The sequence below is a fragment of the Musca autumnalis genome, unplaced genomic scaffold (assembly GCF_047663935.1).
Source record: "Musca autumnalis isolate F117 unplaced genomic scaffold, ASM4766393v1 scaffold_1, whole genome shotgun sequence".
NCBI classification, from domain to species: Eukaryota; Metazoa; Arthropoda; class Insecta; order Diptera; family Muscidae; genus Musca; species Musca autumnalis.
Genome location: NW_027411644.1, coordinates 119339757 through 119357779, shown reverse-complemented (window position 1 = coordinate 119357779; position 18023 = coordinate 119339757). Strand labels below are relative to the sequence as shown.

General features: G+C 34.3%; 1 long non-coding RNA gene across 1 annotated transcript; it reads right to left on the bottom strand.

Moving 5' to 3' along the window:
* Positions 1-13574: 13574 nt before the first annotated feature.
* On the bottom strand, positions 13575-17063 carry LOC141405460 (uncharacterized). Its single transcript, XR_012413204.1, has 2 exons — positions 16679-17063; positions 13575-16611 (listed from the first exon to the last, which is right to left on the bottom strand). It is a non-coding gene; the product is annotated as an uncharacterized lncRNA (long non-coding RNA).
* Positions 17064-18023: the final 960 nt, after the last annotated feature.

Here is an 18023-nt window from a genome sequence, read left to right as displayed (position 1 = left end):
CACGAATGGCGAAAGCATAAAACATTTGTGGCCAGGCCACAAAGCACACCTCGTTCCTCACGGTATTCTCGTGCACCCTCGCCTAAGTCATGTGCACTTTGTTCACGACAAAGACATAATCTTAGGGTTTGTCAAAAATTCCTTAGACTTTTAGTTCCTGAAAGGCTAAGTACAGTTAAGAAACATTACTGTTGTCCTAAAGCTGAAAACAGATACAACGTTTTATTAAAGTTTTGTGTCGTTTTGGCCGTTTTTACACTGTTGGGCATGATGCCGAAAAATTCAAATTCATTTGAAATATATGCCGACAAACAGATAAACGCTGGACTTTGGTATCGTCGTCGCCCTGTTGTTGTTGTTGTTTTTTCTCGACGCCCAACGCAAAACTTTAATCAAACGTTGTATCTGTTTTCAGCTTAACAGCGTGTTTTTGTAAAAACTTTTTGCCCATTCGTTCGTCGATTTCATGAACGAAGACACAATTTGGTTTTCATAGCGGTTGACGTTTGTATTCGTGTGACAAACAAATGAAAGCTTTTTATTTTCGTAATTTTTTTGGTTTTCGTAACAAAATCAGACGAACGAATACGTCAAAAATAAACGAATGGAAAAGACCCATCGTTTTGAATGAAAATTAAATAATTTGAGTAATAAATGGCACAAAACACACGAAAACTGGAAGGGAATGCAATTTTATTTATTTCCATAGAAGCACACGCGTATATGTACATCCGTTTCTTCATATTATCACAATTATTTTTGGACACATTTGATTACATTTTTTTCTTATTTTTTGTTTTTCATCTGTTTATCGGGGTTGCCATCAAGTAACACATTTTACGTGCAGATGCCTATGCAAAATTCACAAAATAAGTATAATGGAAACCCTGAAATATAAAAGCTTTTATGAAATAGACGAAAGCTTTCAGATAAAAACGAATGGTTCGTAAAATTTTACAAGAACAAGCATTTTTACAAAAACACCCTGTAACTGTTTGTCTCACGGTCATAGAGCTTCTCAAAGTAATAGTGCACATAATTGTACTATATGCAACAAAAGGCATCACACCCTGTTACACAGGGAGGTCTCACCACTCTCTCTCCAACGTCACCTGCTTCCAGGAGTTTAGTTACAGTAAATTCCCCTTTTACTTCTACACGTATTTCATCTGGGTCTACTAGTTTTGTTAGTCGCGGCTATGGTCTATATCGTGCACCAAGGTACTACGTACCCAGCCATTATTTTCTTTTCTTATTTCAATTTGAAATATGTACATGTATTTTGTTTTTGTATTTTTTAACGCACACGCAACACGCAGAGTAATAGGTTTCGCCCTAACGTTTCTATCATAGACAAATAAAAGAATCAGGGATACCAACTATTCCGAAGGAACTGCTAAACCTAAATAACGACGGGACGTACACAAATATTTCACCAACCTACCAAAACAACGCTCTCTGAGCGTCCTTATTACCCAAATACGTTGAGTCCCAAGTCACATTTAAAACACAAAATCCGCGACCGAAACTTACTTAAAGCTGAAAGCACATACAACGTTTGAGTAAAGTTTTGCGATGGGCGTTGACAAAAAAACAACAACAACAGGGCGACGCCGACATCATATATTTCAAGTGAATTTGAATTTTTCGGCATCATGCCCAACAGTGTAAAAACGGCCAAAACGACACAAAACTTTACTCAAACGTTGTATGTGTTTTCAGCTTAAATGTTTTCATTCGTAAAACAAATAATAATTCGTAACAAATAATAATAATTGTTAAGCTTTTGTTTTTTTTTTTTTTTTTTTTTTTTTTTTTTGTTTCGAACGTTCCCACGCCTCACTTTCCCACCCCTGCCGACCGAGGGGGCGACCTCCCTTTTACGTAGGGATCGCGTACACACCATGATCCGCATCATGATGGGGTATGAGAGGGAAATTGAAAACCAGCTACAGAATTTACTTCATCAGCTAGTTACTTACTAATACATTTTTATATACTATTCATTTAAAAATAAAATTATGTTAGATTTTATAAGGTCAAGGCTCATGCCAAAGTCTACATTACAATACATGGAATTAAAATCTACACACATTTTGTTAATAGGATCTCCCATAGAGTAATTCGTGCGGTGGAAATCTCTAAATAAGGGTTGATAGTTTCTAATTGTTCTACAAGGAACATTTATTCTAATAGATGATATTAAGAAATCCGAGGGAATATTACCCATTAAAATTTTATGCACCATCATAGTGTTTAACATTGTGCGTCTACTTTTTAATGTAGGTAATCGAATTAATTTTAACCTGCTTGTATATGAAGGCAAGACAAAATCGCTATTCCAATGTAAACCTCTCAGTGCAAAAAGCAAAAATTGTTTCTGCACTGATTCAATTTTATCAGAATACACTGCGTATTGAGGGTCCCATACAACAGAACCATATTCTAATATAGGTCTTACAAGTGACGTAAATAGTTGTTTTGTTATATAGGGATCTGAAAATTCTTTGGCCCATCTTTTTATAAATCCTAAAACTCCATGCGCTTTATTAACAATAGAAATTACATGATTATTAAATTTTAATTTTCGATCCATCAAAAGGCCAAGATCAACAAATGATGCTACAGTTAATAATTGAGAACCGTTAATATTGTATTGCCTTATTAAAGAAGAAGATCTGGAAAAACACATATGTTTACATTTTTTTAAGTTTAAGTCCATACAGTTGATTTTACACCATTGAAAAAGGCTATTTAAATCACTCTGGAGAAGATCAGCTTGCTTTTCCGATTTATGAGTAATGAATAGCTTGACATCATCAGCGTACATTAGCAATCTAGAATGCATTATTGAGTTTGGCAAGTCATTTATAAATAAAAGAAAGAGAACCGGTCCGAGGTGACTTCCTTGCGGAACACCCGATGGCACGTCAATCGATTTGAGACACATCCATCAAACAAAACTGTTTGTGATCTATTTTGTAAATAAGAAGATATCCATCTTACTAAATTAGTATTAAAGCCCATATAATCTAATTTATACAACAAAAGCCTATGGTTAACCCTATCAAATGCTTTGCTGAAATCTGTATATATTGTGTCAGTTTGATTATGCCGAACAAAACCTTTTATTACATTCGATGTGAATTCTATAAGGTTTGTTATGGTCGAAAGACCACTACGAAAACCATGCTGATATGGACTTAGCATGGGTTGAATTTTATGGGAAATTACAGAAGTAATTAATTTTTCGAACAATTTAGGAATTGCACTTAATTTTGCAATTCCTCTATAATTGGATACGTTAGTCAGACTGCCTGACTTATGTAAAGGTACAATATAAGACTTTTTCCATATTGCGGGGAAATGACCGAATTTAAGGGAATAGTTAAACAATAGAGTTAAAGGGGTTGACAATGCAACTGAACAATGCTTCAGAATTAAACTAGGTATTCCATCGGGACCTGGACTTTTAATGGGTTTTAAACATCGCAGACTTTTGGAAACGTCTTGGTATTGTAAGAAAGGCATGTAAATTTCATCAATCTGAGATAATTTATAAGGATATGTATCTCTAATTTGGCAAGATGCACTTGAATAAGTTGTAGCAAAAAATTCTGCAAAACATTCAGCAATATCTGTGTTTTTAGTAAATTCTTGATTATTGAATTTCAATAAAGAGGGCTTAGAAGGTGTTTTTCTTTTTAAATTAACAAAGTCATAGAAGGACTTAGGATTGGACTTAAAATTTTCTTTAATCTTGTTAAGGTACTCATTATATGATCTACGAGATTCTAGCGTATACTTAGACCTAGCTACAGAATAATTGGCGTAGTCAATTGAAGAACCTGACTTTTTATATTTACGAAAAAGTTTATTTTTGGAATTTTTTATAGTTGATAACTCAGGAGTAATCCATGGAAATTTATAAGAATTTGTGACTTTAATAGTTGGAATACATTCAAGCATAAATTTATTTATGATCTCATAGAATTTGTTAATTTTAATATCAAGATCAATATCACTGCTGCAAAGACATACCGATGTCCAGTTAACAGAAGAAATAAGAGAATTGAGTTTCCGAAAATCTGTTTTTTTATAATTAAGGACAGTTTTTAACACTTTGGACTGATTTTCCCCAAAGGAATGATTATGGGTCATGGTTATACATAATGAGGGATGATGAATATCTTCAGGAATAGAAATTGGTGGAATTCTAATTATTTCAAAATATTGAGTAACATTTACAAATGCTAAATCAAGGATTCTATCGTAACTATTCAGTATATCGTTTATTTGATGAAGATTGAGGTCACAAAATCGACTAACAATTTCGAATGTATCTTGATTAGCATTCGCCCGGGATGTTAGTGGTGTTAGAGCTTCAGAATCTGGTAATAAGAGCCATTTAACAGAGGGCATATTAAAATCGCCCAGAACTAAAATTCGATCGGTTTCATTCATATTTTCAACGATTGAACTGATTGCGGATATATGTTTTTTATATATGTCAAGTTGAGAAGAAGGAGGAATATACGAACAAGTTATAAATAATTTAAAATTGCCTAGTTCAATGGATATACTTAAAAATTCAATATCAGGAATATTATTTATTTCAATTAAATTAGTGGAATAAGAGGAGTCAACTGCAATAAGGACTCCACCACCTTTTTTAGCAACACGATCATTTCTGAATATTTGATATTTCGGACATAAAACTTCACTATTTAATACAGCTTTTTTTAACCAAGTTTCAGATAAAACAATTGCATCATAATTAAAACCGGAGCTATCAGTATATAAGCGAGTTAATTTTGTATTTAAACCCCTTACATTCTGATAGCATATAGAAATAGAATTTTTTAGTTTTTTGAAACTGTAGCTGTTCGCGGAGGCAAATGTGCTAACTTGTCGTTTCTTTCCACAAATTCTTTTATAAAAGCATTTACAGGCCAAAATTCTCTCGATATAATTTGATTAAATATTGACTGATTAGTAACAATCCTGAAAGAAGATCTACTTTCCGAAAATGCTGAACGAAGCTTGTAACATTTAAGAAAGTAATCTCCTTGAATACTTGATCTTATATAATCATAAATTTCGTCAGCCGTCGTTTCGGGAGGGAACCTTGACGCAAATACCATTTTCATAGCTGGAGGCATAGATAATGATCTTTGCACAGGTTGTTGGGTATGGCCTACATTGGCAGATGAGCCCCTTGAAGAGACAACAGGCAAGGATGTTGCCAACTCCTGAATACCTTGAGCAGATTGTGAGGTCTTTTCAAGACTAGCACCACCAGTACTCATTAACTCAGGAGTTGCTACAACCTCCTTTAACTGCTTGCTTACTTCCAAAGGCTTATCCAACACAACATTGGCGTATAACTGAGCACGACCAGATTCAGTTGTATCAGAAATATTAACTGGATCCGATTGTACTACAGTATCCCGAGAAACACTAGGTTTACGACTAGAAACAGTTTTACCTGTACTCTTTTTCGTCGACCTTTTGCGTTTCTGCCCGATAACCGATGGTGACGATGCAAATTCGTCCAAATCCGGATATTTGCTAAACAAATTTGAAACTTTATCAAAACGGGAACAAATTATGGAAAGTTCCCCTTTAATTGAAACTAGTTCGGAATGTAGATTCTTTGCAAAATTGTAAAAATCAGCAGAGATTTTTCTACAATTGGGACAGCACCAACGAATTCCATCATTTTCTTTAATTATGTCAGTAACTATTACTCTCATACGAGCACACTTACAATGCCATTGATCTAAACAAAACCAACATGTAACACAAACTTCACTATCATCACGAATATTACATATTTCGTATGAACAGACCATGTTAACTATATTTCAGTTTACAAAGTCCCAATTTACATTAGGCGAGTTTACTTGCGGCAATTGTCAGTTTGATGGAGAGAGAGGTGAGGCATATGGTAACCCTTTGCCTCTCAGCCCCCTCTCTCACCTACAAACTGACAATTGCCGCAAGTAAACTCGCCTAATGTAAATTGGGACTAATAAGTTAAAATTTTTTGGAGATTTTGTAGCTGAATTTCTTAATCCTTTAATTAAAAAAAAGCAATCTTTGGCAACTCTGTTTTGATATGATAACCAAGCTGTTACAACAACACAATAAGCTAATGTAACAGAATATATGCACAAAACGAAATAGCCAATTAGACAAATTCAACACAAAAAAGCAGCTTATTAGCACAAATGTAATTAATAACACTTCACCAATTAGCACAATATTTAGACAATAAGTTATTTAATAATTTTAATAAACTTTTGATAACGTATACACGCTAATTTAATTAAAAATTGAATTTTTTTAAAAAATGCACAGAGCACACAAAAATTTGACACTACAGCGAACAGGGTTGCCAACTGAATACAAAAATACAAAACACACACACATACAAACAATAACGTTCTGTCAAAGTTAAACTTTTTCAACGTTTCGGTAGTTCTCATAAGAATACATGTGTTCTACCTTTTTCACCACACACGCCCTGGGTATACGTCCGTATACAGATGTGGGCCTAAAAATAGCTGCAGCTACCAGTGTGGCCATTTTAGCATTTTTGCAGCTAAATTTAGCATTATTTTTTTTTTGTATTTAGCCGCAAAATTTTCATTTAGCATTTAGCATTTTTCAATTATTAATTTAGCATTATTTTATTTACGAAATCTTAGATATTTTAGAACTTTTTTTATAAACATATTAGTTAAATTTTGGTTGAATTGAATAGAACAGCTGTTTGAACATCTCAAAACAACGTTGTCTTTGCTCTGATTTAAAGGTTTGAAAATGTGAACAAGCAAATAAAAGCTCTGTTTCTTTACTTGCAAGAATCTTCAAGTTTTACCACTTTTTACTCGAAAAACATTCCTTTACTTTAGACACCGTACAATTCATATGGGAGCAGTTTACAACTTTTACTACTTTTGCCGGTTTTACTATTTTCAAAAGTAAAGGAACAGACCAAAAATAAATCAAATACAAAACGTGAAGTTTGGCCGGATCCATCTCACAATAATACAGGTACAAGGGCAAAAACATCTGGTTATCACACCAGTTGTCAAAAAACATTATTGTGAATAAAATCACATACAAAATGTAAACAAGCAATTCACATTAATACATTATTGTGACCAAATTTGACGTTTGGTATGATTTGATGTAACACCTTCTTATTCCACTATGGCCGGGTCGAACTTGTTATGCCCTCTACCACGAAATATTCAGAACTGATATGGAATAATTAGTTTTTTCTTTTTGTTACGAAAATACCAATGCCAATATTTTAGTTGTAGAAGTTTTTTGACCACTGGGAACCCCAAATACTTAATAATTCAGTCGTATAAAATTTCGAAACTATGCGAAATCGAGCGGTTCCGTTATATGGGGACTATTGCACAACTTGGGCATATGTACTCAATTTTCGATGGAGTAATTTTCAACTACTGCGAACTATAAATACCAAATGACACCCAATCTTGCCCGAAAATGTGAAAAAAACTGAAAAAAGAAACCGATAGTGCCGTTAAATTGGGCCATACCGAAAAGCGGACATGTCTTCGCGATTTATGGTGAAGAAGTTGTTTAACCACTTTGAACCCAGATGACACCCATAATAAATCAAATCAACGGGTGCCTTTGTTATTGGACCTATTCCAAAACGTCTACCTATGTCCATAATTTTTAATGGAGAAGTTTGTTGACAACCCTAAATTCTAAATACTGTACAGCTAATTCGGTCTGAAAATGTAGCTAAAATCATAAAAGATACCCGAAATCGGTTGGTTCTGTTATATGGGACTATTCCAAAACATGAACTATTGTAGGCAATTTTTAGTAGATACGTTTTATGTCCACAAGGAACCTTAAATATCAAACTATAACTAATTAGGTCTGAAGATGTAGCTTAAAACGTCAAAATACCGGAAATCGGGTAATAACGCTTTATGGGGGCTATTCCAGAAGGTGGACTCTATGTCCACAATTGTTAGTGAAGAAGGTTTTTGGAACCTTAAATACCAAATCATGACAAAAACAGCAAAAAACTGAAACTGAACTGCCGGTACCGTGTTGTAGGGGCTGTATCAAAACATGGGCCGATATAGTACATCTTCGAACTTGACATGGCTGCAAACAAAAGATGAATCTTTCCAAAAATTCAGTGTCCCATCTGAATTTTGTGGATGCCAGAGTGATTACCGCAGACGGACATCCATAGATCGACTAAGAATTTTACTATTATCATGAATATATCGCACCTGTTCATCAAAAGGGTAGCAACTCGAAATTTCCAAGTTTTCAGTAGAGAAAAAAACTGTTTATGTCAATATTAAAGGCATATTATACAAAAAAACTTTGTCATCGTAAGGATATATTGTTCACTATACTGCAGTATTATATTTATTTTTATATCGTTAAGTATTTAATTATATTTCTAATCAATTTTCGAGTTACTACCATTTTGTTGAAAAAATTCTTCATTTTAGCAAAGAATTATTTCGACTTATGTCCGTTTAACTGAAAAAATGGGCGGCGATTGATAACACAAAGAGGGAACAAATCGAAATACTACTCTTTTGTTGAAAAAAAATGGCGGTGTAAATACCTGATATACGTGGGTGCAACTAGAAATACAACTCTTTTCTTGATACATAGTACAGTCGAACCTCGATTTTCCGGGAATCGATTATCCGTAAACCTCCATTATCCGTGAAAGGAAACCACAGATTTTTTGTTCATTTTACACAGATTAAGCGCGAAAATCTTTATGATCCGGGATTATAATACATTCGACCAAATTTCAGTAGACAAATACAATGCCAAAATCAATTATTTTAAATCAGTTTCAATCTTTTAACCTTCATATTAAATTCATAATTGCTTTTATTTATCAATATTTGCAAGAACGTATATATTTCTTTGATTAAAAATATAAGAGAAACAGTGTTACTCCATTATCCGTGAAAATCGATTATCCGTAATGCCTCCAGTCCCGAACATTACGGATAATCGAGGTTCGACTGTAGTTACTTTGAAGACATGAAGAGTTACTTAACAGTATTTTTCGACGGAAGAGTAGACAAAACAATACGAAATTTTTACACTAGGTAGAGTTGAACATGATGTATCGTTTCTTGATAAAAAGTGAAAAAATCAAAATTTTGAGTTACTACCCTTTTGTTGAACAGGTGTGATATATACTTTATAGGATCGCAAATGATTACGTCAATGCGCTACAAACGGAAAAACAAACTTAATATACCTTCTATACTGTGGTGGAGGGTACATTTTTTTTAAATAACGTTTTTAAATTTAGCATTATTTTTTGGCATTTTAATATTTATTTTAGCATTATTTTAATGCTGATTTAGCTTCAACCCTTTTTCAAATCTGGTCACACTGACAGCTACATACGCACCATGGTACAATAATACAGGTAGCATTATCAAGCCAGCTGATGGTAACATAATGTGTCAATTGCATTGAATTGATGTCAAATTTTGACATCTTATGTTACCAACAATTGCCGATGCGGCTACCTGTGTATTTGTACCATGATACGCACCATAGGTCTGTAGCAGCTTTTACCTTAAAACAGTTGACATTCCTGCTTATAGCCCGTTTAGACTATACCCTTATACGATGATTAGGGGCATTATCTCGATTTAAGTGCTTAATCCACCCAAATCCACCCTGATTTGCAATACAAAATTAAATCAACTCAAAACTTGGATTTGTTTTAAATCAAATGTTATGCTAAGTTTACATTTACGAAATCCACTCGATTTCAACTGTCAATTCCATAGCTCAAACGTCAAATGAAATCTCATCTGGATTTCATTTGACGTTTAACCTATGGATTTGACAGTTGAAATCGAGTGGATTTCGTAAATGTAAACCAAGCATTAAATCGAAATATTTTGATATACAACACTGCTTTTTGCTCCTAAAGCCTTTACCTAATTAACTGCGTGTTGCGTGTGCGTTCAAAAAAACAAAAACAAAATACATGTATTTGTTTTTGTTGTCAATTTGAAATACATGTATTTTGTTTTTGTATTTTTGAACGCACACGCAACACGCAGTTAATTAGTAAAAGGCTTAAAAATGCAACTATTGCAGTCTGTACCAATATTTGGTCTGTTCCTTTACTTTTGAAAATGGTAAAACTGGCAAAAGTAGCAAAAGTTGTATTCTACTTCCATATAAATTGTATGGTGCCTAAAGTAAAGGAACGCTTTTCGAGTAAAAAGTTGTAAAACTTGAAGATTCTTGAACGTAAAGGAACAGAGCTATTGGCAACTATGTTCATGTGTCGTTTATTTACTAGGGTTATGACTTTTTGACCTTTTCTTCTCAAAAATGATTTCCTGTAGCGAGAGTGAAGTCCAATTTACATATGCATATTAAATGATTTCGTTTTACGAAATCGTAGAATCAAATGAAGTGTATTTACATCTGTTTTTTTTTTGCGTCATTTGCTTACGCACACAATCGCACATACACTCTTATACAATAACACAAACACACGCACACAATATATTTAGTCAGACCCTGCAAACCATTGGAAGATTGTTGGACGATTTTTCGACCAGATTTTTCTTCAACGCTTCTTTCCGGCGATCTTTTAGCGAATTTTTATATAAAATTCACCCATGCGAGTAATTTGCTATTGGTAGACGATTCTCAAAAATTATCGTTTATAATCAATCGCTACGGAAAATTACCTGTTATGCTTCTCGGCGATCTTTCCGCCAAGTTGTGTTATGTTCCGCTATTGTTAGAGCAGCCAAATAATATATTAATCTTCCGAACCCCGATCACGCGATTGTAACTACAATTATTGATTTGGTTGCTTATAATTCTCATATGCACATTCTGCATAACTTTGGTATAAATGGCACGTGTTATAATATCAGTATTGACAAACATAGTACATGTCTGGGTTTTGACAAGTGAAATTAAGAAAGGCCCGAGAAGCAGTATAAACCTCTATGTCATAAGGAATGATACAAAATATAACAAATTAGAAAATAAAACAAAAAGTATAAAAATCAAAGACAACAAATGAAAGAAACAAAAAACGAAGAAGAATGAAAAATAAATTTCCTTTAATTTTTTGTTTATATTTTCTTCTTCTTAAGATCTTCCAAATGATTCGTCAGCGAATCTTGGTCGCGATTCGCATTCCATAAACATTTACTTTAGGTTGGTGTTACGCGGAAGATTTTTAGGCGATATCGCCTTCGAAAAATTATTCGCCCAGGAAAATCGCGTATTATTCTTAGGCGATAGAAATGGTTTGCAGGGAATAGGAATTTCACAACACAAATGTGTATCAAATAACTTAAATAAATTCTAAAAACAAAAAAAAACACAATTTTTGCAAATTTTTTAAACATTTATTTTCACTTTTGTCATCGTTTGAGTATTTTTGTTTTTCTACAACACACACAAACAAACAAAGACATCATAAAACAGTTGCATTTTTTGGTAGTTTATGACGAAAAAGCAGGGTTGCGTATAAAAGTATGGTGTTTTCGTGCGTTGTTTAGAATAAATGACGTAGCTATCGTCATTTATTTTTGTATGGTAAATGACGCAAAATGTTGCCTGTTTTAGCAAATAAATGACGAAACAGCTCTAAAGCTGAAACCACATACAACGTTTGAGTAAAGTTTTGTGTCGTTTTGGCCGTTTTTACACTGTTGGGCATGATGCCGAAAAATTCAAATTCATTTGAAATATATGCCGACAAACAGATAAACGCTGGACTTTGGTGTCGTCGTCGCCCTGTTGTTGTTGTTTTTTTCTCGACGCCCAACGCAAAACTTTAATCAAACGTTGTATCTGTTTTCAGCTTAAGTCCCAATTTACATTAGGCGAGTTTACTTGCGGCAATTGTCAGTTTGTAGGTGAGAGAGGGTGCTGAGAGGCAAAGGGTTACCATATGCCTCACCTCTCTCTCCTACAAAATGACAATTGCCGCAAGTAAACTCGCCCAATGTAAATTGGGACTAAATGACGAAAAAGTTGCTTATGTAAATTGGACATGAATGAACTTTTGCCTATTAAAAACTTGCTCCAAAATGTTTTTCCTGTTGCACGAATAGGTGACATTTTGCCCATTAATGACTAAATTAATTTTTATTCCATTTAAATATTGAAAAAGATCCCGCACAAAGCACTTTCAATTTATGTGATACATGGAATAAAGCTATATATGATATAAAATTATATATATGTAATAATATGACGATAAAATTGGTGAGAACAAAAGCTTATGTCATTTTGGATATGTCGTGTGGCTTTAACGATTGTTTTGAGTTATTTATGTGCTTAAAGTGACTCCAAATTTTTTTTTCCAAAAAGCTCATCTATAAAAACTTTAAAAGCTTTTTGTGCGTGAGCTTTTTTTCTATCGAACCACCTTGTAATTAAGATTTTATCTAATCTTATGCAAAAGCCCGTCAAAATATGACACAGGGATGTGAGGTTGTAAAAAAGTCATAACCCTATTATTTACATTTTTCAAATAACTGTAAACACAAAGAACGTTTTCACACGATAAGGTTTGCCTGCTCAAAAATGCGTTGTCCGTTTTGGTTCTCATTCGTAAATTGTGTCAGTGTTGAAACAAAATGTGGAAGTGAACGAAAACGTACATAAAGTACTTTTTTGATAAATTCGTTCAAGAAATACTTTTTATTTAATTTGTATTATACAAACATTACTTCAAGAAGATGTTATGATTTTTAATTAATTTCTTTTATAGTTTTCGTAATTGAGATTACTTTAAATGTTTTGAAAGAAAAATGTTCGAACAGAATTGTTTGTATAAAAGGGGACGAAAAAATCCATCAAGAAAAATTGCCTAATGTAAATCTGATCATGGTATAGTAATTACTGTTTCCTCACATATTTTTATAAAATTAAGAATGTGTGTGTGCGAAATGTGTAAGAAAAAAAATGTAAACAACCCAGCTAACATTTTTTTCCGAATTCTTTGCGAATTCGGTCAGAATCTCTGCACAAGTTGCCGATTCTGATGCCGAATTCTTTCCGAATTCGGTACAAAAGTTGTATGGACGTGTCCACCGAAATCGGAAAAAATTTTCTAAGAAAATTCTAACAAAATATTAGAGTTTCGCAACGAATTCGGTCCGAATTCGGAAAAAAATTCTGGAAAATTTGTAATATGCCCTCGAATGTGACTGGGTAACCAAATACTAGATGGAAAGTGTATCATTTTCATTTTCTTTTATCGCCTGGCTTAGTCGTGGGTACATTCGAGCATATACAAAAAAATAACATCGAATCACACAAAGCATCATTGTTGCTGCTGAGTAACAACCGTAGTATTCGCTGTGGATGGTAGGGTACCTATAGATGGAGCAGGATACCCTTATGCCCTCCCATGGACTCCTAACGAGTCCCCATTATGGGCCTCAGAAATTTGAGAACCCCCAAAGATAATGTTGACTGAATGCCCTAACCTTTTTGCAACCCTCCCTTAAATAACTTCTCAGTACATGTTTTTATATTCAATTACAATTCAAAAATCCATTTAGGTTTATTGATATAGACTCAACGGCTATATAAACATAGAAAACTTATGGTCTAATTTAATTTAGATTTATATTCATATAGCCCCTTTGGGGATTAGTGTAAAAAAAATAAGATGTAAATGTACAAGATTGAACAATTAGGAACCTAATGTTCATCCCAATTTTGCGTGCCACTCTGCACCTTAATTTCACTATGCATGAATCTGGACCTAATGACCTAATGAGCTCAGTAGATAATTGGTTATGCCGCAGTTTCGGCGGTTTATATTTTCTTAAAGAAAATAAAACTGGGATCAACACTAACAAATCGAATAAAAATTAATAACTTGTGGTAAATTAGATGATTTATAGAAAAAAATGTTCGTATAGCTATGAGTATGCACCTAAACATTCGAAGTTCACTCAAAGCAATACACCTACCGATATATGGCGACCCATATATAAGTATATGGATGCATGGAGTGGTAGATCAAACGCTAAGTTCATAAGTGAGTAACACTTAAGGTGATATATACGGATACTGCTTAAATTCAAATATGGAATGCAATAAAAATTTATATAAAACTAAGAAAGTAAAAAAAAAGTATATAAATATCTTATATAGGTTCGCTCACGTGCGACCCTGAGGTCATAGGAAAATAAACGCAATTGCAAATAAACAGGGTTCAAAGAATTGCTATCTTTTATTCAATTCGGAAATTCATCGGTTAAACGAGAGACAAGTCAGAACCCAGAATTTTTCCAATACGGAGCCAATACAGAATCTGAAGTTAGGATTTCGAACCGACTAGCTGACCATAATTACCACTGACGTCAGAATCCCGATTGTATCATCGTACCGAATTGTTAAGATAGATTTTGAATATTTTCTCTTCTTGTTAAATCATTAATTTATTTGTTAATGTGGGATTAAGTTAGAAAAAAAATCTAAGGATATATTGAGGATAGGAAATTTCAGTGATGAAAGTTTAACCCCGTATGTCCAAACTTCTATTTTGGACCTTTGATCCGATCGAATGACTAACTGGATTTAGACTTAAGGATCTAAACATGAATGTGTTCAAGATTCGGTTCTTTGATTTAGATGTAACATATGGTCAGGTTTCGATTCGAAACTACAGTATTACTCACGATAACGATCGGTCTGAAATCGGTACCAGATTTGATGCGAAATTTGGACTTGATACCAATTAAAAGAAAAAGGATCAATGGAATCCATTAAACTACTCGGTTTGAATTCAAATCTGAATTGAAATCTGTCCAGTATTTGTTTTCGAACCTCCAAAAAAAAAAGTCGTTATAAAGTTCGTTTGAATCTGGCACAGAGTGTGGAAAGAAAGGGGTTTGAATTCAGTATGAAATGAAAATCCAATAAAATTTATTATGATGTTCGATTCATATCGAATTAAAACACGCCATAAATAGCGAGATCTCAATAAAATCCAATTTGAATTCGATACGAAGTATGAATTGGTGTTGTATTGAATTCAATTTGAATATCTTAATGAAATTCAAATTGAACTCGATACAAAATATGAATTGAAATTAATGTTGAATTTAATTGAGTATCTCAATGGAATTAAAATGAAATGACAATGAAAATGGAAATTTAATTCGATACGAAATATGCATTTGAGTTGTATTGAATTCAATTTGAATATCTTAAAGAAATTCGAATTGAACTCGATACAAGATATGAATTGAAATTAATGTTGAATTCAATTTGAGTATCTCAATGAAATTCAATTTGAATTCGATACAAAATATGAATTGGAAATAGTTACGAATTCATATCAAAATCCAATAAAATGTTCCATTCATATCGCATTCAAACTTGGCACAAAAAGCGAATTCCAATCGGTTACAAATCGAATTTTAAATTCCAATAAAAATCCAATTACAATTCGATATAAAATTTGGTACGGAATATGGATTGAAATTGGTATTAAATTCATTTAGAAATACAATTACATTTCAATACCGAAATTTGTTCGAGTTCCATATCAAGTCTGGTTCCAAAATCCCAATCCAATTTGTTATCGCGAAATTCCATTTATGTTTCTCTTGTTTTCTTTTGCAAAAGGGAAGAGCACATGGGTATTAAGCTTGAATCTGAATCTAACCGAATGAAAAAAAGGTTATATTGACACGTGCATATTGAATCCCGTTATGGAAAGCACTGGAAACTGAACTCAGGGCTCGCACGTGATAGAAAATAATATAAATTATACGAAATTTAGTTTTGAAGTCTATAATAGGTTTCAGGAATCTTTTCCGGGAACTAGCGGCTATATTCGGCTGACCGTCGAATGATGTATTAAAAAACTGGTCCCATTTCTATCCCTGTCTGTAACGGGGAAGAAATGGGCACCCTCGAATTGAAAATATTCACGGTGTGAATGTCACGACTGTACCGGCTGGTATATACGTACTTACATCAGAATCCTGCACAAGGCAACTTTAATGTTTAATCTTGTTCCACCAGATTACACTTGCAGTTTATGGGATTTGACTGAGACTGTAGTGTGACTGGAGTGTTGGTGACGATGACAGGAATCCGGTAAGGTATGTTGGTTTGAGACAGCACGGGATGGTTGGTACTGTCGAAGCGTTGACGGATTGACTCTTTGAAGGCAGCCTCTGTTGTTGCCGACGTAAATCTTCTCAGAATATTTTATGTTAAGTTGGCCAGTTGTTCGCTGGTTTATGATGACGAGCTTTCTGACAAACACAAAATTGCAGAATGGGGGAGTATTTATATGAAACTTCGGGCTTCAAAAGCACAAAATTGCAAACGGTGGTGCCTTTGTTAACGACAGTTCGGCTTTTGGGTGCAGTGTAAGTTAGTTTTCCGGAATAAAAGAAGTGGGCATTAATGGCTGACAAGTCGGTGTGGAAAAATGTTGTGGTTTTGGTTCTTCTCTAACGCTGTTAACCTCGTGGTGGTACAGCCCCTCGGGTAACGGTACTTCGGCTTTGTGCCGTGAGTTTCTTTTTGCAAATGCTGAAAATTTGCAAAATGTTTCTTAAAAATGTGTTTGTCACAAACAACACGCAATAAATTTACTCACATTATTAATAATGGCTTTCCCACTCCAATTGGAATATCCAATTGTAATATTTCCCTGCACTGCTATGTGAATTTGCCGTTTGTTGGAATGTTCTGGCATTCCATGTACCACACAATTAATCTTTTCCTGTTTCGTCTTAGCACTTCAACCGTCGTTTAAAAATGATTTGCAACAAATTATGTCGTATATTGGCAAACCTGTCTTTGCCTCTTTTCTTTCGAACTCAGGCCTGCCAACCGGCAGAATACATATTACACGAAAGAACAGCTGATCGCAATCAACTCTGTAATTAGGGTGTTGCTCGATACGTGCCGCAAAAACTTTCATCATTTGTTATGAAAGTTTCATTGAGTGGCAAAAGAAATATGATCGGCTGACATAACAAACCCGAACATGTTGTCGGAGGCCTGCCGAAGTCAACTGATTCGGGAAGTCAACCGATATCATGATCGTGGGGAAGAACTACGACCCTGAGATTTAAGCAAAAGAAATCACAAAACCCACATAACACGAATGTAAAAGCCGGGCGTCTATTTTGTAGGTGCCATATGTTGCAAGTCTTTGGAATGATAGACCCCTATTTTCCTACCCTGTAGGTCTTCGATTTCGTAAAGTGAGGTCCCTATCTTCTGAACAACTCTGCACTTGACAAATTTCTGACATAATTTGGAATTAAGATGGCGCGAAGCGTCACTCAAGACGAAGTTCCTCCTAAGTATTTCCTGTCCGGGTTTGAAGCTAACTTCACGTGCTCGAGTGTTGTACCGTGCCGCGGATTTTTCATAAGAATCGTGAATTTTCTGTTTAATCGTGTCTCGGACTATATTTAAAACGTCGTGTTTCGGAAGTATATCAACAGTGCCGTCCTCTAAAACCCCTAGTTTCTGTGCCAAATCGTATTCACTCGCGTGTTTTATCATATGTGTGCCGAAAAGAGAAAAATATGGTGTAAATCCGGTTGTGGTGTGTAAAGTGGATCTTAGTGAACATTCGATTGCGGATAAACATCGATCCCAATCCTTCTGATCCTCCGAAACATACGATCGAATCGCCGCGATAATAGTCCGATTGACCCTCTCGGACGCATTCGCTTGTGGCGCGTAGACCGCGTTTCGAATCTGTTTACAACCATATTTATCTAAAAATGAAGTGAATTCTGCGGATATAAATTGCTTTCCGTTATCGGAATGGACTACCTGGGGCACGCCGAACTTGTGAAAAACCTCGGACTGTAAAAATTTCACAACATTTTTCGAATTGGCTTTGGCCATCGGTTTTAAAAGGACAAATTTAGTCAAATGATCTAAAACAATCAAAATAAAAGCGTTGCCTAAACGGGATCTCG